The sequence below is a fragment of the Nuphar pumila genome, chromosome 13 (genome assembly GCF_984573655.1).
Source record: "Nuphar pumila chromosome 13, dmNupPumi1.hap1.1, whole genome shotgun sequence".
Taxonomy (NCBI): Eukaryota; Viridiplantae; Streptophyta; class Magnoliopsida; order Nymphaeales; family Nymphaeaceae; genus Nuphar; species Nuphar pumila.
Genome location: NC_143261.1, coordinates 24,850,277 through 24,873,754, shown reverse-complemented (window position 1 = coordinate 24,873,754; position 23,478 = coordinate 24,850,277). Strand labels below are relative to the sequence as shown.

The following is a 23,478-nucleotide window of genomic DNA, read 5'->3' as shown; positions in this document are numbered from 1 at the left end:
ACTAAATAAATACGACATTTTTATGGACTATGGTTTACTCTAAAATCATTAACAAGCATGGATTATTGAAGACATTGAAAAATGTTTTGCTCCTGAAAACTTTACTCACCTTGATTATGCATGCAAGCAAACCGGTCGTCCAACTCATCACATACAAAGCTGGGGAAAAACAAGAGAACAGGATTTGTTGGAAAATTTGTTGCATTTCTTCAAAGAGAATAAGAAAGCTGAAGCCACAAAATTGTGTGAAATAATCACCTTATGAAATAAAGAACAGTGAAAATCTTCTTATCAGAAAAGCAATGTCCAAATGCAATACAATTTGCAATAATCCATATGTATCCTGCATCGATTTTAGCCAAAATTTGTTAAAAACTACAAGGAACATAAATCTCTGGTAAAAGGGAAAATGAACATATGTGGAGATTCAAATAAATACATGGACAAGAGCAAATCATCAAAAAGATAACTTTTATCAGGACGACTTAATGATCCCCTCTTTTGACGCCTCGTCGCTCGCTGACTTCGGAGGCATCGACCTCGCCCGGCTCGTGGGGGGGCCTACCTCATTGTGCGATGCCCACGAATTCCTCGATCTCTCACAGGCGTTCAGCGATCTCTCCGCCTGCAGCAGCAACATCTCCAGCGAGCTCCAGCACCTCACCTCGATTCTGACCGAATCTAACAAGGCCGATCAGGATGCCACTGCCTCTCCGCTGGAGCTGGAGGTAGGTCTGGCGTTTGGGGAAGGACTGTCGGAAGAGGAGGAGGAAGAGATTTTGGGGTTTCTGGAGAGCATGGACACGGAGGAGCTCGAGCCAACGATCAGCCTGCTTATCTCGGCTCTCGGATCGTCGTTGATCTCCGTTCGGCGGAGTGCCAATGGAAAGATCCACCTTCTGGTGAAGAACCGAGAGGAGAATCGCAAGCTGAGGGCGACAGACAATTGCGGGTCGGTGGTGGTTACGGCGAGGCATCACGAATTTGGGGGTAAACATAGAGAGAAAGAGGCATGGAGGGAGAATTTTGCGCTCAGTTTTTATCGAAAACTAGCAACGGACTTAGCAACAGAAATATTACGTCGCAAATCCGTCGCTAATTGGCGACGAAAAAAATTATGTTGCACATCTGTCGTTAATTAGCGACGAAATCATGACAAAATTTGTTTAGGCGCTAATTCCATAAATATTTCACAGTTTAGCGACGGATTATTTTCTCTCGCCAATCCATCACTAATTTGCGACAAAAAAAATTGGTCGCAAATGTCTGTCACTAATTAGCATTTTTCTTATAGTGTTAGGAGTAAATAGATTTTCTTGGTTTTGTATGTAGATGACATATTACTTGTTAGTAATAATATAGGCATACTGCACAAAAACTGACAAAGAAATTTAAAATGAAAGATCTTGAAGACGCGTCTTTTATATTAGGGATCCAAATACATCGAGATCGTTCTCAAGGTATTCTTGGATTATCATAAAAGAGCTATATTGAAAGGATCCTAAAAAGATATGGCATAAAGAATTGCGAACTGGGGGATACTCTTGTTGCTAAAGGAGACAAGTTTAGTCTCGCTCACTGCCCCAAACATTAGTCTGAAATTAAGGCTATGGAACAAATTTCCTATGCATTTGTTGTAGAGAGTCTAATGTATGTTCAAGTATGTATGCGTTCGAATTTAGCATACATTGTTGAGATGTTAGGTAGATATTTAGTAACCTAGGTATGGATCATTGAAAAGCAGTCAAACGGATTATATAGTATTTGTAGAGAACAAAAGGTTACATGCTCACATACAGGAAGTCAGATCAGTTAGAGATCATTGGGTATTTTTATTCTAACTTTGTAGGATGTCAAGACAGTCGCAGATCCATATCAGGCTATATTTTTTTGTTGGTTGGGGGAGCTATTTCCTAGAGGAGTGCTAAGCAGACACTTATTATTTCTTTCACTATGGCAGCAGAATTTGTAGCTTGTTGATGATGCATGAAATGCACATCATGTAAACACATTTTTCATGCATTTTGTATCAAGTTTAAGGTTTTAAACCCATGTTTAGATGTGTTTTGATAGTAAGGGGCTATGGTTCGAATTTCAGAAAAATCGGAGTTAAAATGAAAGAGTTATGGCTATTTCAGTGTTTGGGCACGGATTTCAAGGTGAATCGGATCCATATCCGACCCAATTAGGTCAATTTGACCTTGGATCAATTCTTAAAAAGCCCAAAATCCAACCCACACACATATCCATACCCATTTCAAAAAGTTTTGCAGAAAACCCCTCAGAAAGTGGCGCCTAGTAAAATATTTTTTTATAACCTTGTTTCTGAAAACTATCAAAAGTATAAATTATAGTTTCCAGCAAACCCTAGGCGTCTTTGGCATTGGGATTGGCGCCTCCTACAGTGATTCTAGCTCCAGCACCTTCCAACCTCTCATCCCACTTCAATTCCATCGAAAATTGGGTTTTTGCTTGGAAATCAAGCATTACTCTATCTCTCTTTTCATTCTTTTTCGTTTCTTTAGTATCCTTGCTGCGTTTTCTCACCATTTGCTGTGTTTTTGCAAGTGTAGCAGAGGTGAAGACCATTAATCTTTCTTGGAAGTGCGAAACACCCCAACAAGATGAGCCGGCCCTACCTCCATCCGGTTTTCTAAGCCCTCCGATCGCGAATCGGCACCCGTTCCATCTTCGGTGGATCTCCAACGTGTTGCAGCTGTAGATATCCTGTTCGTGGTGACATTCCAGCATTCTCGAACTGTTCGGGACGTCAATCCAAGGCCATTGTCCGCTCTCTTCTTCCCCACGATCGTCGGATCGCCCTAGAGGTAGATCTTCTTCTCCCTTTTCTTCTAGCTAAAACCCAAATCGTGTGTGCTTGTTTTCGTGTTTTCTTTTCTGTGTGTTTGCTGTATTTTTCGTGTTTCAACCTTAGTATAGCATTCGTGCACCAACCAGCACGTTAGATCTAGGTGTTGTTTCATTGTTTCATGACTCAAGGATCGATTTTTATTGTTTTTATGCAAAACGTGTAAATCGGCTAGAGGTTCTTCTAGCCGATTTGTTTATTTTTGTTTACAGCGTGTTCTACAATGTCTTTTTACAGAAAACTTGTTTTAAAAAGTTTATTTTGATTTATTTTGGGCGTTGGGGCTGGATCAAAGAACGTTTTTATTGAAAACCAATAAATCGGCTAGATCCATTCTAGCCGATCTTGGTTCATTTTGAGTTTGAGCCTTTGATCGGTTTTTGCAGAAAAACTAGGTTAGCAGACCGCATTTAAATTATATTCAAGTTGAGTTTGCTGAAGATTCATGTGGGTTTGAGTCTATGTTGTCGTGTGATTTGTCTTTCAAACCCTCTTTTGAATTAGGAGTTCCTTTGTGTTAAGTGTGTGTGTTTAGATTGAGTAATTCGTGTGTGTTGTTGTATGTGTTGCAGTTTAACAGCCTCATCAAATCCATGTTGGTCAATATCATTAGCTTAGGATTAATCTAAATATTGTTTTAGTCATTTTGTGTTTTGGGTGTTGATTGTTATTGAAAATATAAAAATCAAGGTTATTGTTTCCTAGTTGTGGTGTCATCCGTTCTTGGTAGGGTCTTTCATAAATTGTTATAGTGGAAATTCTTGTCTTTTTAGTTCTTCATGCTATGATAGTGTAGATCTTGTTTTTGAAATTGATTTTCGATAGTTTAGGTTGTTAGTTCTAGTTGGCTATAAATTTAGATGCATGATTTTCACGATAGTCTTAGTGTAACTTGTTCTTTGTCATTTTGATTTTAATTCAGTTTTAGGTATTCTTCTTCCCCAAGGTGGGGCGGCAGCCATTAGAGCTCCAGTCGAGCTCTAGGCTACTTTTGGTAGTTGTAGCATTGTGGTAAGTTTTAGATTTTAGGCAATTGTTTTTAGTGTGTCTAGATACATTGTATTAGGGGAGTTAGTTTTAGACGTTTTAGTGGTAGTTTTAGGAAGGTTGAAATAGTAGAGTAAATGCTTCAAAAAGAAAAACATTTTGACAAACATTGATTGCTCCAAATTCGTTGGATTTTCTTTTAGGCAAGTTTGCAAATTGATTCAAAGAAGGAAATTCATGATAGCATCAAGAATTTTTGGAAAGTTGAATTGAATATTAAATCTTTTCTGAAAAGGAGCTCACGTTTTTGGATAGAGGGATTTAATTGCTTTCCAAACACGTTTGGAAAGTCGAATTCATTGTGGCCCTTGTGGAGCTGGACGGTTTCAACCCTTTGTTGCCCATTTTATTTATCAAGCCATTATATTAACTGTTATCCCATTAGCTTGGACGGTTTTGAGTGTTTTAAAATTTCCAAAGTGAGCAAAGGCAAGTTCTAAAAGTATAACTCCTCTCTATTGGACGATTTTTGGATAGTATAAGTTTTCCAAATTTATTCCAGAGCATTTACTCACATTGATACCCATTTACTTAATAGTATATTTTAGATTTAGAATTACCTATTTAAGATTAATTGTTCATTAACTCTCGGATTAAGATTGAGTCTCTAATTAGATAAGTTTTAATTACGATTAGTATAGTAAGGTGTTAGGTGTAGAGATTTGTGAGTATTAATTGAATTTGTTATTTTTAATTCATTAGATGTTTATTTTTCAATTCCTAATTTAGGCAGGGTCTAGTCGAGTCAACCTAGCCAGGTGTGGCGTGAACCTAGTTGAACCTAGTCACATATTAAAACCGCCCCATCTTGGTTTTTAGTGGTCTACTTAACTTTAGTTTTAATTCACAGTAGTTTAGTATAAGTTAGTTTAGTCCTTTACTTAATCAACTCAGTTAGAATTTAGAAGTTAGTGTGTATTTAATGTGTAGTTGTTTATTAGGTTTGATTTGACCATTGCATTTAGTTAAACTATCTTCAGTTCTTATTAATTGTAATTGCTAAGTCATATAGTTAGGTTGTACTTTTAATTACCTTAGTTGCATTTGAATTGGTATTTAAGTTAGCTTTAGTCGTAATTTACCTATTGCATTTCATTCTTATGTTATTTAACATAATTGCATTTAATAGCTGCATATAAATTGTCATTCAGTACCATTTAGGATTGCATTAGAGTTAGATTGCATTTTTAGTGTTTAAAATAGCTTTATAAAGTGAATAGTGCATTGAATCCGAAACTCGATTTTTGTCTTGTCGCACTATCATCATTTCATGTGCAACAATTTCGAGTTTTCAAAAGATTATTTTTCTATTCTCTTTATTGGTGTGTTAACTGTATGCAGACCAAATTTCAGCTCAATCCGAGTTGGTTTGGTCTGATTTTGAAGTGTTTTGTGAAAACCGCATTTTCTGGATTTTAAATTATAGGACTTTCGATATCCTGATTTTTCCCTGTTTTGAAACGCTTATATCTGGAGTTCCAGATATTGTTTTTCAATTATGTAAAAACTGTCAATTTGTTTAATCTGTCAGTTGCAGAACAGAACAAATTTCGGGAAAATCGAACTTCGTTTGCCTTGTCAAACAGTGGTTTTCCGATAGCCTGTCAGAATGCTATTTTACACTAGTTAGGGGCAGTTTCGTAATTTTCATAGTTTCGGCAATTTAGACTTGTTTTCCATAATTTCTGCATTTTAGGAGTTGCATCATCATCATACAACATTAGTAGAGTTAAATTGGTTAATTTTAGAATTAATTTAGTATTTTATTTAATTTGTGCTGGATACATAGCATTTGTTTTGTAATTTTCGTATAATTAGAAATAGTTTTAGTTATCGTTTTAATAGTTAGAATAGAAAACTAACTTTGTATTTTTCTGCATTTTTAGGTTGAAAAGCATATTTAGTGTCCAAGGTTATTGACCAAGTGAGAAGATTCTCTACGTGGCGAAAAGACGGAAATACCCTTGGCGTGGAGCAGAAGACTGATTGCTTGATTACTTTTCTTTTAGTGATTATTTGCAGTTGTATTAACTTTATAATTGTAGGTTGACATTTGTCATTAATAAATTGAATTTTATAGAAATATTGTGGTTAATTCTTGTTCCCTGTGGATTCGACCCGTACTTACCACTTTGTAGAAAGTCGGTTTTTAAATTTTTGGTTGACGATTTTCCAAAGTTTTATTGAAAATACTTGTTTTAAAAAGAGCATTCCAAAATATAAACCAAATTTTGGCGCCGTTGCCGGGGAATGGCGAATTAATTACTTTATTTCTTAGAGTGTGATTTATTAATCAGTTTTAGTTAATTAGTTGTTTTATTTTTAGTTAGTAGGATTAGTAAGTGAATATAGGATTAACATAGTCAGTAAATATAGGATTCATGTTCTGTCTTTTTAGGATTCACTTGAAATTCATTCTGCAAGGAGCGATTAGACAGGTGGGTTTTAGAAAAACTTAGTTTGTGATTATATGTATTTATCTTTTCAGTGCTTTAGAGTAGTTTAATTTGTTATTTCATTTACTTAGTTAGATCATTCTGACATAATTAGTTTAGCATATTTGTTTAGTAGTTGTTTATTTTGTATTATTTACATTTTAGTACCTGTGTAGTTTAGATTTAGAGTTAGGTCGTTTGCTTACATCTGGTCTTAGCACCAGTGTATGCAGGGTCGACGAGGTCTAGGAACCCCATTACACCCATTTGTTGACAACCCAGAGAGAATTTTACATTCTCATTGAAGTTCGGCAACAATGGCTGACATGGATCCTCCACCCCCACCCCCAGTTCTTTCACGCCCTCTGCGGGAATACTTCATTCCCACAGACTATGTTCAGGCATCCTGCATTCGGAGACCCGATGTAGGAGCGCCACATTATGAGATTAAGGCCAGCATTATTCAAATGCTTCCATCCTTTTATGGCCTTAGTCATGAGGATCCCTACCGACACTTAGATGAATTCCTCGAAATCTGTTCTACTGTTAAGATACAGAATTTCGATGATGATGCGTTGAGGTTGACTCTATTCCCCTTTTCATTGAAGGACAAAGCCAAGTATTGGCTAAAGTCCTTAGATTCTGTAGAAATAGAGTCCTGGGATCAGTTGCAACAGGAGTTTCTTCGGAAATACTTTCCCATTGGTCGCACGAACCAATATCGTAGAGCCATCACTAGCTTTTCAAAGCTAGATGGTGAGCACTTTCATGAGACCTGGGAGAGAATGAAGGATCTCCTAAGGAAATGTCCCCATCATCAGGTGCCGAAATGGCAATTGGTGCAGAGCTTCTATGATGGATTGTCTGACAAGAATCGTCAGATGATCGACTCTTCATGTGGAGGGACATTCATGCTGAAGAGCGAAGACGAAGCATGGAGACTATTTGATACATTGGCCGAGAATTCTCTCCACCATGCTTCGAGCTCTCATTCTGATAGAGCCACACCCAGCATTCAGAAGAAAGCTGGTGTTCTTGAAGTTGGTCCATCTACTGCACTACAGTGCAAGGTAGACATGATTGCTCAGAAGTTGGACCAGCTTCTTTCAGGACCATCCACTACACAGCAGGTGTGTACTCTTTGTGCCAGTCCGGCACACGAGATCACTGAGTGCCCTTCGGCAGCTCAGTACCCTGAATTTGTTCAAGAACAAGTTCAGGCAGCTCAGGGTTACGTCAGACCGTCGAATAACCCATTTTCATCGACATACAATCCGGGTTGGCGTAACCATCCCAATTTTTCATGGAAGAATCCACAGTCTTCCATGCAGATGCCTACATCCTCTCAGCCAGTTCGGCAGCCATCTTTTACTCAGTCATTTCAAAGACCGAACTATGCTCAGTCTTCTTCCTCTTCAGTTCCTTCCCCGATTCAGCAGGAGTCTACCCCGCAGACATCTTTTGAGGAGAGACTTCTCCAGGCATTCCAAGAGGTGAAAACCTCTAATCAGAACGCCTTCGAGAAGTGTAGCCAGATTTTGAGCTCGCATACGCAGTCCATTGCGAAGTTAGAGTCGCAAATGGGACAGTTAGCTGAGGCTATTAGTAGGAGACCCGAGGGTACATTGCCGAGTCAGGCTATCATGAACCCGAAGGGTAAGGACCAGATGACTGGAGGCCTATTTCATACTGAGACACAGCAGCAGGCTAAATCAGTTATGGCCTTGAGGAGTGGACGTGAGTATCACGTCGAGAGCCGAGAACGAGAGAGTAGAGAGAGGATAAAGGAGCCAGAGACCATTGTTTCACCTACGTCGGCTCAATCATCATCATCCCCATCCCCATCATCACCTTCATCAGCTTCATCATCCTCATCCTCAGAGAAGAAGAAGAAGGATAGGAGTGAGCCTTCTCACAAAGAGGAGGAGCTAGCAGAGTATATTCCCCCACCACCCTATCCCAAAGCATTAGAGTTTCCTGGATATAGAGGGAAGCAAGGTGCGAAGATCCAGGACATGCTTGACATCTTCAAGCATGTGCAGATCAACCTACCTTTGCTCGATGCTATTCAGCAGGTGCCGGCATATGCCAAATTCCTGAAGGAACTATGTACGCAGAAGCGTAAATCTAGAGAGCGAGTTCCTAACAGGGTCCATCTGACTGAGCAGGTGAGTTCAGTACTTCAGCATCAGACACCACCAAAGCTCAAGGACCCTGGAGCCCCTATCATTGCTTGTACTATAGGGAACATCCGGATAGAACGAGCATTGCTCGATCTTGGAGCAAGCGTGAACATTCTGCCCGGATATTTCTTTGATTCTTTCGGGCTAGGAGAGATGAGATTGACTCCAATTACACTGCAGCTGGCAGATCGTTCCGTCAAGGTACCGAGAGGTGTCTTGGAGGACGTGCTAGTTAAGGTGGATGACTTTTAATTTCCAGTCGATTTCATTATTCTTGATATGGAAGGAGTGGATAGCCAGCACCAGACTCCGATTATTTTAGGCAGACCATTCTTGGCGACTGCCAATGCGTGCATCAACTGTAGGACCGGAGCCATGGATCTCTCATTCAGCAATCGAAAGGTAAAGCTGAATATTTTCAATGCCGCAATGGGACCAGCAGGAGACATGGACTGCTTTCATGTAGACATTGCACGGGAGTTAGTGGAGGAGCAGCCCGAGTTGTACATTACTGAGGATTCTTTAGATTTGTATCATATAGAGAAGAATAGCTGTGTAGATAGTGTAGACGTGTCTAGAGTGTCGTCAGAGAGACCACCTTGGAGAGCGGTCAGGGAGCCTCTTCCACCACTTGCTGAGACCCCCGCCAAGTATTCGATCGAGTCACTTCTGAAACTTGAGCTGAAACCCTTACCGGATTCACTCAAGTATGCATACCTCGGAGATGATGAGACTCTGCCTGTGATCATCTCATCCTTGCTCACTGAGGAGCAGGAACAGAGATTGCTGACTATTCTTCGAGAGCACAAGGCCGCGATTGGATGGGGAGTTGTTGATCTAAAGGGGATTGATCCTTCATTCTGCATGCATAGGATCCATTGTGATGAGGAAGTCAAGCCATTTAGGGATATGCAGAGAAGGCTAAATCCCAACATGAAGGAAGTGGTGAAGAAAGAGGTGGTGAAGTGGTTGGATGCCGGAATCATTTACCCTATTTCTGATAGTCAGTGGGTCAGTCTGATTCAAGTTGTGCCGAAGAAGTCAGGACTCACTGTGGTTGAGAATGAGAAAGGTGAGAGAATTCCGATGAGGACCACTACAGGATGGCGAGTCTGCATCGATTATAGGAAGCTGAATGTGGCAACTAAGAAAGATCATTTCCCATTGCCATTCATTGATCATATCTTAGAGAGACTCGCAGGACAGAGCTACTACTGCTTTCTAGATGGATATTTAGGATACAATCAGGTAGCTGTCCATCCTGACGACCAGGAGAAGACCACATTTACATGTCCTTATGGCACCTTCGCGTTTAGACGTATGCCGTTCGGGCTGTGTAATGCCCCGGCTACTTTTCAGAGGTGCATGCTTGCTATCTTCTCGGACATGATTGATGATGTGATGGAAGTTTTTATGGACGACTTTTCAGTGTATGGCTCTTCTTTTGAAGATTGCCTCCAAAAACTTGCTCGAGTACTGAGTAGGTGTGCGGAGACCAATCTCGTCCTGAGCTGGGAAAAGAGCCATTTTATGGTCCAGGAGGGGATTGTGCTAGGACACATTGTGTCCAAGCGTGGTATTGAGGTTGACAGAGCGAAGGTGGAATCCATTTCCCGTTTGACTCCACCCACCTCTGTGAGGCAGATTCGATCATTTTTAGGGCATGCGGGATTTTATAGGCAGTTCATAAAAGATTTCAGCAAAATCTCTCGACCGCTTTGCACGTTATTGGAGAAAGACCAACCCTTTGTTTTCGGTGAGGATTGTATGAAGGCCTTTGAGATTCTCAAAGAGGCCTTGATTACTGCACCTATTTTGAGACCTCCAGATTGGACTCTCCCATTTGAGATTATGTGCGATGCATCGGATTACGTTATGGGGGCTATTTTAGGACAACGCATCTATAGGAAACCCTATGTGATCTACTATGCAAGTAGAACTCTGTCTGATGCCCAGATGAATTATACTACGACAAAGAAGGAACTACTTGCGGTAGTTTTCGCATTGGATAAATTTAGGTCCTATTTACTCGGTTCGAAGGTGGTTGTCTATTCTGACCATTCTGCATTGAAATATTTGTTGAATAAGAAAGACACCAAACCGAGATTGATTCGTTGGGTCCTACTACTACAGAAGTTTGATCTCGAGATTCGAGATAAGAAGGGAAGCGAGAATGTAGTAGCAGACCATCTTTCCAGACTGATCGTGGAGACCACGCAGGATAAGAGACCGATCAGTGATTCTTTCCCCGATGAGCAGATCATGTCAGTCAATACATCGCAGTTACCCTGGTTTGTAGATATTGTGAACTATCTGGTTTCGAGACAGATACCTGAGCATTGGAACAAGAATGAGCGTGAGAGATTCTTATCTCAGGTGAGGCACTATTATTGGGATGAACCAGAGTTGTTCAAATACTGTGCAGACCAGATCATTAGGAGATGTGTTCCGGAGGAAGAGTACCAGTCCATTCTGAATTTTTCTCATTCATTAGCCTGTGGAGGGCATTTTAGTAGTAGGTAGACGGCTACAAAGGTTTTGCAGTCAGGATTTTATTGGCCCACACTCCACAGGGACGCGCATGAGTTCTGTAGGCGATGCCTGCGATGTCAGCAGATTGGGAACATGTCCAAGAGGGACATGATGCCCTTGCTTCCGATTTTGATAGTCGAGATTTTTGATGTTTGGGGCATTGATTTCATGGGACCATTTCCGCCTTTATTCGGAAATTTATACATTCTGGTGGCGGTTGATTATGTGTCCAAGTGGGTCGAGGCTGTGGCAACCAAGACCAATGATCATAGAGTAGTGCTTAAGTTCATTAAGCACAACATTTTCAGTCGTTTTGAGGTGCCACGTGCGATGATTAGCGATGGTGGCAAGCATTTTAGGAATATACAGATAGCTTCTCTGTTGAGAAGATATTCTGTCAATCATAGATTCACCACTCCATATCATCCGCAGACTAGTGGACAGGTTGAAGTGTCCAATAGGAAGATTAAGCGAATTTTAGAAAAGACAGTTCGTCCGGACCGCAAGGATTGGTCCCAGCGCTTAGATGATGCACTTTGGGCATATAGAACTGCATTTAAGACTCCCATTGGCATGTCCCCGTATCGCCTTGTATTCGGGAAAGCATGCCATCTTCCTGTCGAGCTAGAGCATAGAGCGTACTGGGCTATCAAGAAATTGAATTTTGACCTCACCCAGGCTGGCAAAGAGAGAGCACTACAGCTCTCAGAATTAGAAGAACTCAGGAATGATGCATATGAGAATGCCAAATTATACAAAGCTCGCACAAAAGCATTTCATGATAAGCATATTGTCAGAAAAGTGTTTGAGCCAGATCAGAAAGTGTGGCTATACAATTCTCGTTTACATTTATTCCCAGGTAAGTTAAGATCGAGATGGACAGGTCCGTACATTGTAAAAGAAGTATTTCCCCATGGAGCAGTGACACTATTCGATCCTATGACCCAAGGTACATTCAAGGTAAATGGGCAAAGACTGAAGCCATTCATTTCAGATGCCTTGCAAGATGGTGAGTGTGAGATAGTGCATCTCACGAAGGCATGAGGGTTCAACCAGAGGGATGTATCATATGTACATTATTTCTTTTTCATTTCAGAGTTTTTATTTATTTAGTATTTCATTTCACATGTGCTAATTTGTGTTTTGATGTATGCAGGATGAACTTAACAATTAGTATATCAATTACCAGGTACAGAGAAGAGCTTTCAAAGAATTCAAGGATCAGATAAAAATCAACTTCAGAAGCTCAAAGCAAATCAGGTTGTATCTATCCTTTCTCCCATATTTTTGTTAGTGTCTTTTAGTGTGCATTTGCATTACATGTTTATTCATTTTGTATGCCACTAGGGACAGTGTCATTCAAGCATGGGGGGGGTGGTTTAGATGCATGCACACAAAAATACACAAAAATTTTTTATGACTGGTAATCAAAGTAGGCATTTGAGAACAAAGTGTAGCATATATGATTGTTTTTGGCATAATCTAACAGTTTATAAATTTTTAAGCCCCATAAAAAAAAAATTCTGAGCTGAGTCAAATAGAGTAGTTATTCATGAGAAAATTCAAAGAAAAGATAGTATTTGACTGTTCAAAAATTTTGAATCACTTTAGTATAAGTATGCACAGTATGTTTTCTGAAAGAAATAAGCAATGGAAAGATGTGTTTGAAAAATGAGTTTAAAAGAATAGAGCTACGTTTAGTTGTTGATGTCTTCGTGAATCCTAGTAGTAGAACTCAGACACGAGATGAAGTGTTTGAGTATCTTAACGAAAAGGATAACGAAGAAGATCATCTTCTTGTCTAAATCGATATCTGTGGCTTTTGTAGTTCGAGTAAGTAGAATCTGAAGGGTGTTTTACACCTGGTGCCCCAAAGCCAACTGGTTTGGGAGTCACTGGTTTGAAAGCTTGTTACATGGACTGCATAGAAAGCCTAAGAGATAGAGACATTGCACATGACGAGAGGAAGACTATATGTAAACTATTAGAATAGAAGGTTTAGTGACTCGAGCAATTAAGTCTGAGGGATACTCTGTATCTAGTGCCCTAAGGTCGGCCGACTTGGGAGTCACTGACCCAAAGCTCGCTACACGGGTCACGAAAACTGACTATTCGAAATAGTGCTCATATGAGAAGAATGAGCAAGAGATCAAAAGTTGAAAAAAAAGAGTGAAAATGAAAGAAAAGGATGTGCTGAATGAGAAATTTTTTATTGCTTAGGCATAAATGTGTATTACTGTGCAGAAAATATACAAGTGAGAATAAATGAGTAAAACATGAAAATATTTGACGTTCAGAGAAAAATCATGAACTAGCTACAATATTAGAAAAGTGAAGGAAAAGAATTTTTACTGTGGTGGCATGAGATTTTTAAACTTGTTTTGAGAATGTCAATTACATGAAATATGTATTACAACTGTACTCTTAAAAGCCTAATATTTTTTAAAGATCATCCTCGCATTTCATTGATGTTTGTGGGTAGCATCGCTGCAAACCCTCACGAGACCTTACTCGTCCACTAGTGTAAATTAGGGGTTTAAAGGGCTTATTGCATACGCTAAATGCAACCGTGATTCCTACGAAAGTGAGTTAGTATTATGCATTCATACTTAGCATTTCTTGTCTTCGTTGCATATCATAATTAGGGTTTGTTAAGGGACTAACAAACATTCAAGCATGGGGGTATTTGATGATGCATGAAATGCACATCATGTAAACACGTTTTTCATGCATTTTGTATCAAGTTTAAGGTTTTAAACCCATGTTTAGATGTGTTTTGATAGTAAGGGGCTATGGTTCGAATTTCAGAAAAATCGGAGTTAAAATGAGAGAGTTATGGCTATTTCAGTGTTTGGGCACGGATTTCAAGGTGAATCGGATCCATATCCGACCCAATTAGGTCAATTTGACCTTGGATCAATTCTTAAAAAGCCCAAAATCCAACCCACACACATATCCATACCCATTTCAAAAAGTTTTGCAGAAAACCCCTGAGAAAGTGGCGCCTAGTAAAATATTTTTTTATAACCTTGTTTCTGAAAACTATCAAAAGTATAAATTATAGTTTCCAGCAAACCCTAGGCGTCTTTGGCATTGGGATTGGCACCTCCTACAGTGATTCTAGCTCCATCACCTTTCGAACCTCTCATCCCACTTGAGTTCCATCGAAAATTGGGTTTTTGCTTGGAAATCAAGCATTACTCTATCTCTCTTTCCATTCTTTTTCGTTTCTTTAGTATCCTTGCTGCGTTTTCTTACCATTTTCTGTGTTTTTGCAGGTGTAGCAGAGGTGGAGGCCATTAATCTTGCTTGGAAGTGCGAAACACCCCAACAAGATAAGCCGGCCCTACCTCCATCCGGTTTTCTAAGCCCTCCGATCGCGAATCGGCACCCGTTCCATCTTCGGTGGATCTCCAACGTGTTGCAGCTATAGATATCCTGTGCGTGGTGACATTCCAGCATTCTCGAACCGTTTGGGACGTCAATCCAAGGCCATTGTCTGCTCTCTTCTTCCCCACGATCGTCGGATCGCCCTAGAGGTAGATCTTCTTCTCCCTTTTCTTCTAGCTAAAACCCAAATCGTGTGTGCTTGTTTTCGTGTTTTCTTTTCTGTGTGTTTGCTGTATTTTTCGTGTTTCAACCTTAGTATAGCATTCGTGCACCGACCAGCACGTTAGATCTAGGTGTTGTTTCATTGTTTCATGATTCAAGGATCGATTTTTATTGTTTTTATGCAAAACGTGTAAATCGGCTAGAGGTTCTTCTAGCCGATTTGTTTATTTTTGTTTACAGCGTGTTCTACAATGTCTTTTTACAGAAAACTTGTTTTAAAAAGTTTATTTTGATTTATTTTGGGCGTTGGGGCTGGATCAAAGAACGTTTTTATTGAAAACCAATAAATCGGCTAGATCCATTCTAGCCGATCTTGGTTCATTTTGAGTTTGAGCCTTTGATCGGTTTTTGCAGAAAAATTGGGTTAGCAGACCGCATTTAAATTATATTCAAGTTGAGTTTGCTGAAGATTCATGTGGGTTTGAGTCTATGTTGTCGTGTGATTTGTCTTTCGAACCCTCTTTTGAATTAGGAGTTCCTTTGTGTTAAGTGTGTGTGTTTAGATTGAGTAATTCGTGTGTGTTGCTGTATGTGTTGCAGTTTAACAGCCTCATCAAATCCATGTTGGTCAATATCATTAGCTTAGGATTAATCTAAATATTGTTTTAGTCATTTTGTGTTTTGGGTGTTGATTGTTATTGAAAATATAAAAATCAAGGTTATTGTTTCCTAGTTGTGGTGTCATCCGTTCTTGGTAGGGTCTTTCATAAATTGTTATAGTGGAAATTCTTGTCTTTTTAGTTCTTCATGCTATGATAGTGTAGATCTTGTTTTTGAAATTGATTTTCGATAGTTTAGGTTGTTAGTTCTAGTTGGCTATAAATTTAGATGCATGATTTTCACGATAGTCTTAGTGTAACTTGTTCTTTGTCATTTTGATTTTAATTCAGTTTTAGGTATTCTTCTTCCCCAAGGTGGGGCGGCAGCCATTAGAGCTCCAGTCGAGCTCTAGGCTACTTTTGGTAGTTGTAGCATTGTGGTAAGTTTTAGATTTTAGGCAATTGTTTTTAGTGTGTCTAGATACATTGTATTAGGGGAGTTAGTTTTAGACGTTTTAGTGGTAGTTTTAGGAAGGTTGAAATAGTAGAGTAAATGCTTCAAAAAGAAAAACATTTTGACAAACATTGATTGCTCCAAATTCGTTGGATTTTCTTTTAGGCAAGTTTGCAAATTGATTCAAAGAAGGAAATTCAAGATAGCATCAAGAATTTTTGGAAAGTTGAATTGAATATTAAATCTTTTCTGAAAAGGAGCTCACGTTTTTGGATAGAGGGATTTAATTGCTCTCCAAACACGTTTGGAAAGTCGAATTCATTGTGGCCCTTGTGGAGCTGGACGGTTTCAACCCTTTGTTGCCCATTTTATTTATCAAGCCATTATATTAACTGTTATCCCATTAGCTTGGACGGTTTTGAGTGTTTTAAAATTTCCAAAGTGAGCAAAGGCAAGTTCTAAAAGTATAACTCCTCTCTATTGGACGATTTTTGGATAGTATAAGTTTTCCAAATTTATTCCAGAGCATTTACTCACATTGATACCCATTTACTTAATAGTATATTTTAGATTTAGAATTACCTATTTAAGATTAATTGTTCATTAACTCTCGGATTAAGATTGAGTCTCTAATTAGATAAGTTTTAATTACGATTAGTATAGTAAGGTGTTAGGTGTAGAGATTTGTGAGTATTAATTGAATTTGTTATTTTTAATTCATTAGATGTTTATTTTTCAATTCCTAATTTAGGCAGGGTCTAGTCGAGTCAACCTAGCCAGGTGTGGCGTGAACCTAGTTGAACCTAGTCACATATTAAAACCGCCCCATCTTGGTTTTTAGTGGTCTACTTAACTTTAGTTTTAATTCACAGTAGTTTAGTATAAGTTAGTTTAGTCCTTTACTTAATCAACTCAGTTAGAATTTAGAAGTTAGTGTGTATTTAATGTGTAGTTGTTTATTAGGTTTGATTTGACCATTGCATTTAGTTAAACTATCTTCAGTTCTTATTAATTGTAATTGCTAAGTCATATAGTTAGGTTGTACTTTTAATTACCTTAGTTGCATTTGAATTGGTATTTAAGTTAGCTTTAGTCGTAATTTACCTATTGCATTTCATTCTTATGTTATTTAACATAATTGCATTTAATAGCTGCATATAAATTGTCATTCAGTACCATTTAGGATTGCATTAGAGTTAGATTGCATTTTTAGTGTTTAAAATAGCTTTATAAAGTGAATAGTGCATTGAATCCGAAACTCGATTTTTGTCTTGTCGCACTATCATCATTTCATGTGCAACAATTTTGAGTTTTCAAAAGATTATTTTTCTATTCTCTTTATTGGTGTGTTAACTATATGCAGACCAAATTTCAGCTCAATCCGAGTTGGTTTGGTCTGATTTTGAAGTGTTTTGTGAAAACCGCATTTTCTGGATTTTAAATTATAGGACTTTCGATATCCTGATTTTTCCCTGTTTTGAAACGCTTATATCTGGAGTTCCAAATATTGTTTTTCAATTCTGTAAAAACTGTCAATTTGTTTAATCTGTCAGTTGCAGAACAGAACAAATTTCTAGAAAATCGAACTTCGTTTGCCTTGTCAAACAGTGGTTTTCCGATAGCCTGTCAGAATGCTATTTTACACTAGTTAGGGGCAGTTTCGTAATTTTCATAGTTTCGGCAATTTAGACTTGTTTTCCATAATTTCTGCATTTTAGGAGTTGCATCATCATCATACAACATTAGTAGAGTTAAATTGGTTAATTTTAGAATTAATTTAGTATTTTATTTAATTTGTGCTGGATACATAGCATTTGTTTTGTAATTTTCGTATAATTAGAAATAGTTTTAGTTATCGTTTTAATAGTTAGAATAGAAAACTAACTTTGTATTTTTTTGCATTTTTAGGTTGAAAAGCATATTTAGTGTCCAGGGTTATTGACCAAGTGAGAAGATTCTCTACGTGGCGAAAAGACGGAAATACCCTTGGCGTGGAGCAGAAGACTGATTGCTTGATTACTTTTCTTTTAGTGATTATTTGCAGTTGTATTAACTTTATAATTGTAGGTTGACATTTGTCATTAATAAATTGAATTTTATAGAAATATTGTGGTTAATTCCTGTTCCCTGTGGATTCGACCCGTACTTACCACTTTGTGGAAAGTCGGTTTTTAAATTTTTGGTTGACGATTTTCCAAAGTTTTATTGAAAATACTTGTTTTAAAAAGAGCATTCCAAAATATCAACCACTTGTTATGAGGCATTCAACCATAGGATATGGCTAAAGTTATTTTGTCAGAGGACTGTAGATTTTGGATAATGTTGAGAGATCGCTAAAGTTATTTTGTGATAATAATTCAGCAGTGCTATATTTCAATAATAACAGGAGCTTATCGAAGTCAAATTATATTGACATTAAGTTTCTTGTTGTTAAAGAAAGAGTATAGAATGGTCAGATATCGATAGAACATATTGGTACAAACTTCATGATTGCAGATCTGCTTACTAAAGATTTTTCACGCAAGGTCTTTCACGAGCATACTGCTCGAATGGGTGTTTATTAATTTTATGATATACAGATTTAGTGGGAGTCTGTATTTGGACGTTCTATGATATAATAAAGTTTCATTTTACTACTTCAGTATAAAGTTCAGGTTTCGGTTTTATTTTGTATTCATATGTTGTGATCTCACTAAAGTTTAAGGAAGGACCAGTTGGAAATAGAAATGTTTGGATCATATTACATGTAATTTTCATGCTTCACATCCGTACTTGATCCATGTCATTTGGTTAGGTTAATATACGTGATCATTGATGGATCCAATTACGTTATTCGTAATGAAGACCGCTTTGGTTCTATGTTGACATGATCAATGGACCGGATTGGTAGAGATATCAATTGATAAGACAATATTTTGAGCTCATAAGGTTACAATGTGTGATTATAAGGTTATGTATATGGCCGAAGTGGGAGATTGTTAGAAAATCGTATCGGCTTACATACGTTGAATCACACATTGTAAAATCATCCTATGTTCAGGCCCGGTTTATGTGATTTAATCCAGTTGGGTCCTGTGATATCTTATATAGTATGGTACACTATGTGGAAAGACCTGCCATGTCTATAATTTTATAATGGACTGAATTGAAGGCAAACTCCTAACTCAAACCTTATATAATGGTCTTCTCTTCAGGCTTTCCATAAGTTAGAAAGAGAATTCAGTCCCTCTCTCATTAGATCTAGAGAAAGGAATGTGTCATATATACAGGTTCTGGAAGATCATACTCATCAACGATCTACCGGAGCATCAATGAATTCAAGTACGCTTTCGCATCAAGTTTGGTTTTCATTTTTTGTTTCAACGATTTAGCGAGAACATGTAAATCGGTCCTCTTTGGTTTTCGATGAATTTCTAAATTCAACAATTTGTGGCATGAGTGGTCATGACATTCCTATACGTGAATCGAGCCTCAATACTGGATATGTTATATAATTATTATATTTTTTATTTTGAATGAGATATTAGTCTTGTCACTATTGTTTTTATTTTTATGTGATGCAAACTGTTGTTTTATGTGAAAAAACACCAAGAGCATGCAACACTGTAAAGGTATCGGTCATGATAAACAAAAATTATCCTCACATAAAACGCATGGGTAATATACTATACTAACTTATGTATAACTATTTAAATTTTGTTATCATTTTCTTTTGCATTAATTTATTATGCTAATAGATTGTATTGTGTTCTATTCATAGTGATTATAGAGAATAATCAATGAACACTGAATCAAAGATTGTCAAGTGGCAGTCACTAGCATGCATGGTCTATTTAAAATTTCCAAATAATGTATATTTGATTTTCTTAGTCAGTTGATGCTCTTGTACATGTAAAAGTCAGAAAGTTGGGATGATGACGGTGATAATGATGAAGGTGATGGAGGTGGTGGCGACGGTGGCATTGGCGATGGAGGAGGTGGTGATAATGGTGATGATGGTAGGCCTCTCTCTGTTGAGATTGTTGTTGTTAAGACACCCTTGAATTTTAAGGATGATTATTACTGATGACATTGGCATAATTTTTAATGTACGTTAATGATTTCTTTAGAGTTAAATAGGAAGGGTCTAATTTCAAGAATGGCATGAATTTTTTCCTTGGTTGCCATCCTACCATTTTAGCCGTGGTTGCATTAATCATTTTTTTTATAAGCAAGCTGGGGTTAGGCGGACTCCTATCAGAACAACAGCCGCCCCATGTAGCAGAGGGATTCGATCGTTGATACAGGACCCCACTTGCCACATGGGATACCACCTCATTGGTGTTGCATTAATCATTCTTACCGAACACTTTCTATTTTGTTTTTAAATTGATTATGAATACTGACAAACAAACTTTATATCTTTGCCATTTGATTTTCAGTCTTTTCAAGTTTGTTTTTTTCTCATAGTTAGTGCTGATATTTCAATTTGTGCAAATGGTTGTGTGTCATGGAAGATCCACCAACATGTGTCGCTGTTGTAGCCAATAGGCAATCTCGACCGTCCCTTGAACGCACGTTTGCATGTCACGAATGGAGGAGCCGGCACCTCCTTCAGTGGAAACGCCTGCCGTAGAAATGGAATCGGAATCCCTCCCACGGCAACTGTTTTCCGTGAAAAAATCTACCTCTAGCGTGTATTTTGGCATGTTCGTCGAGGGTTTTCTGCCAAAACTGGTTAACTGTTTGTCTTGTCACGGTGAGCTCCTTGAAAACGCACGCCCATTGATGCATTTTTACAGAGAACACTCAATTTTTGTGATACACAAACGCCCCCTTTAGCGGGCGTTTGTGTCAGAGCCCTTTGGTTTCCACGGAAACAGAATCGGGCCACCCCTTGAAACCCTTTCTGATGAAAGTAGAGAGTTCTCATGAATTTTGGGCTTCTTTTTCCCGAGGAAAAGAGTGCCCAGTTCCCCAGAAACGCACGTCCGTCCGATGCGTTTATGCGGAAAAGCCCCAGTTTTCGTGACAAGCAGATGCGGACATGCTGAACATGAGCGTTTTTGCTCATGCTGACATCGTGGCCATCCGATTTGCATTTTAAAAAGCTCAAAAGTCAACAAAACCATGTGGCATTCATCCAAAATGCAAACAGACGGCCACGATGTCAGCATGAGAAAAAACGCTCATGTTCAGCATGACCTAATCTGTGCCCAGCAGATGCCCCCTTAAGGGGGGCTCGGGTTCAGGTTGGTCGATTTGGGGGCAGGAAGGGACCGCAAACTGCCTCGTGCAATCGGACGAACAGGAGGGATCCCTGTCTCGGGGGGTCGAGGATAGCGGTCGATATTCAAGTGACGTGTCGGCGGGGCCCACGACGGAGCCCTTCTCCCCGCTGATGACTCGACAAGAAGGATCAGAGTTGGGCGACACGTAGGATGCGGATGTCGACGGTGCTTTACGCCCCCCCTCTCAGATCGAAGGGTTAGAAAAGCAACCACTAGGTTCCGCACTGAATCCCGACCGTCAATTTGGGGTGATGATGTCATCCTGTGCACAACCCTTATAAAAGGAGGTAAGGAAGGGACGGGGGTGTTCTTCCCCTCTTCCGAGCAGGAAAGCGAGAGGGCGAGGAAGTACGTACTTGCGCGAGGAGAGCCGTCGATTTCTTTAGCTGGAAGACTCCTAGTCGTAGATCACCCGTATCTCTCTCTGTGAAAGATTCTGATGCCCGCAGGATTTTTTCGGTAAGTCGGCAGGTGATGGTTTTCGACCGGCCGAGGGTTTTTCGGTGTAGGTATTCTAAGACAATAAGTCTCTCTCTCTCTCTCTCTCTCTCTCTCTCTCTCTCTCTCTCTCTCTCTCTCTCTCTCTCTCTCTCTCTCTCTCTCTCTCTCTCTCTCTCTCTCTCTCGTCTTGGATTCGATTTCGAGAGATCTCTGATTTTCTCTCGTTTCGGTTAAGCTTCTTTTTTGTTGGGTCATTATCGGTTATGGGTCCAACCCACAAGTGTGACCCTGTTTGACACCCATTAGTGGGTCACATTAGTGGCCACGTAATGGGAATAGTTGGTGGGAGTTATGTGAATGTGGAGAAAACCACATTCATGTAACTGCTTAATCTCTCATTACATAAGGGGTTAGGGGCTAAGAGGATGATGAGACATTCATAGCATTTACCCTGCCAAATTAAGTTCCGCATTCGGATGCAGCGGAACAGGGTCCTGCTCACCGTCGACCTAAGGCCTGGGCTCATTGTGGGCATCGACCAGCTGAGGAGAATGCTGAATTTTCTACACTCACTCCATGATGAATTCAGGTACGCTTCCTGTCAATGTTTGTTTTACAGGATTCGCCAACATTGGGTTATGGGCCAACGATGCACGCATTCAGTTGTGCGTGGTCGTGTAAAGCCTTTCGGCGTATTGCAGCGTCTGTGACTGTCAGGCGACTGTAACAGATTGAGCCTGACTCATCTGTATTCAAAAAACAGTCGTTGCCGCCATGGGGCGACAACGTTTTTTCGGCATCACATCCACGAAAAACCTTTGCCATTGGGTGTCGGTGAAGCCGCTATGGGGCGACAACCACCGGTACGCGACGATGGTCATCGTGAGGCGACAAACATTCCGGCTGGCAGATCAGATCCTTATAAAAGAAAAGAAAGGAGGATCGATGTATACCTGTGGCCGTCGGGCTGCAGGGAGGTTCTGCCTTCGCTAGGATCGTCGCTAGATGCATCGCCGGTGGAGGGGTGTGGACGCTGGGTTGTAGGTAACCGGCCGATCATCGCCCTGGGGCGATATGGTTCATCTGTTACCGGCTGATCATCGCCGACAGAGGTAAATCCTCATATCTCCTGTGGCCGTTAGGCTGCAGAGGGGTTTACCCTCGCCGGTGTGCTTTCGCCTGAAGATGTGGCCGGCAGATGGCGAAAGGGGTTTAAAAATCCTCTTTTCTTTGTTTTCCACTTCAGCCGTCGAGCTGGGGTTTCGGATGGTGGCTTTTCGTCGGAGAGGCGAGACAGCGGCCTTGTCGTTGTCATTGAATGCCCAGCGTCATCGCTGATTCACTGACAACTCTTCCTACATCTCGGACATCGAAGGGGCTTTTGCCCTTATCGGTCGCCATCGCAGGCGACTGTTGTCTGAATCGAGACCACCACTGATGTTGGTCGTCGTGGAGTGACGTCAGTCGTCAGTGGAATGACGCCAGTCGCCGGTAGGCGTCATCGGTCGCCGGCAGGCGACGACGGTCGCTGTTTGGCGATGTGGGTCACCGTGGAACCGAAAAGGGCGGAAACCCTTTCGGTTTCCCTCTTAAAATGAAAACAGAAATCGGGTTTCTGTTTCATTTTAACAGTGGATCGGATCGGGTCCGGCGTGGAGATCCAATGAAAGACCCGATCCAAATCCATTTTTGGATGGATCGGGTCTGCCATTGATTCTGGGATTTGACCCGAACCCATAATGGTTTCAGGTATGGGTTAGATTCGAAAAGAATCGGGTCTCTCTCTCGGATCGGGTTAGACTCGGGTCCATTTAGGACTGGGTCTGACCCGGATCTATTATAAGTCGGGTCTGATCCGGGTCCGTTTTGGATCGGGTCTAACTCGGGTCTATTTCAGACGGGTCCAACCCGGGTCCGTTTCGGACCGAGTCTAACCCGGGTTCTATTCGAACTAGGTCTGACCCGTATCAAGTATGGGTCAGGTCAAACCTTAATCCCATTTGAATCGGTTCAGATCCATGTTAAGCAGGATCTGAACACTATTAAGACTGAATCGGATCAGGAACCTGATCCGGCCCTTTTCGGGACCAGTTCGG

At 39.9% G+C, this 23,478-nt stretch overlaps 1 pseudogene; it reads left to right on the top strand.

Moving 5' to 3' along the window:
- Nucleotides 1-488: 488 nt before the first annotated feature.
- LOC149818123 (uncharacterized) lies at nucleotides 489-19,737 on the top strand (annotated as a pseudogene).
- The last annotated feature ends 3,741 nt before the right edge of the window (nucleotides 19,738-23,478 follow it).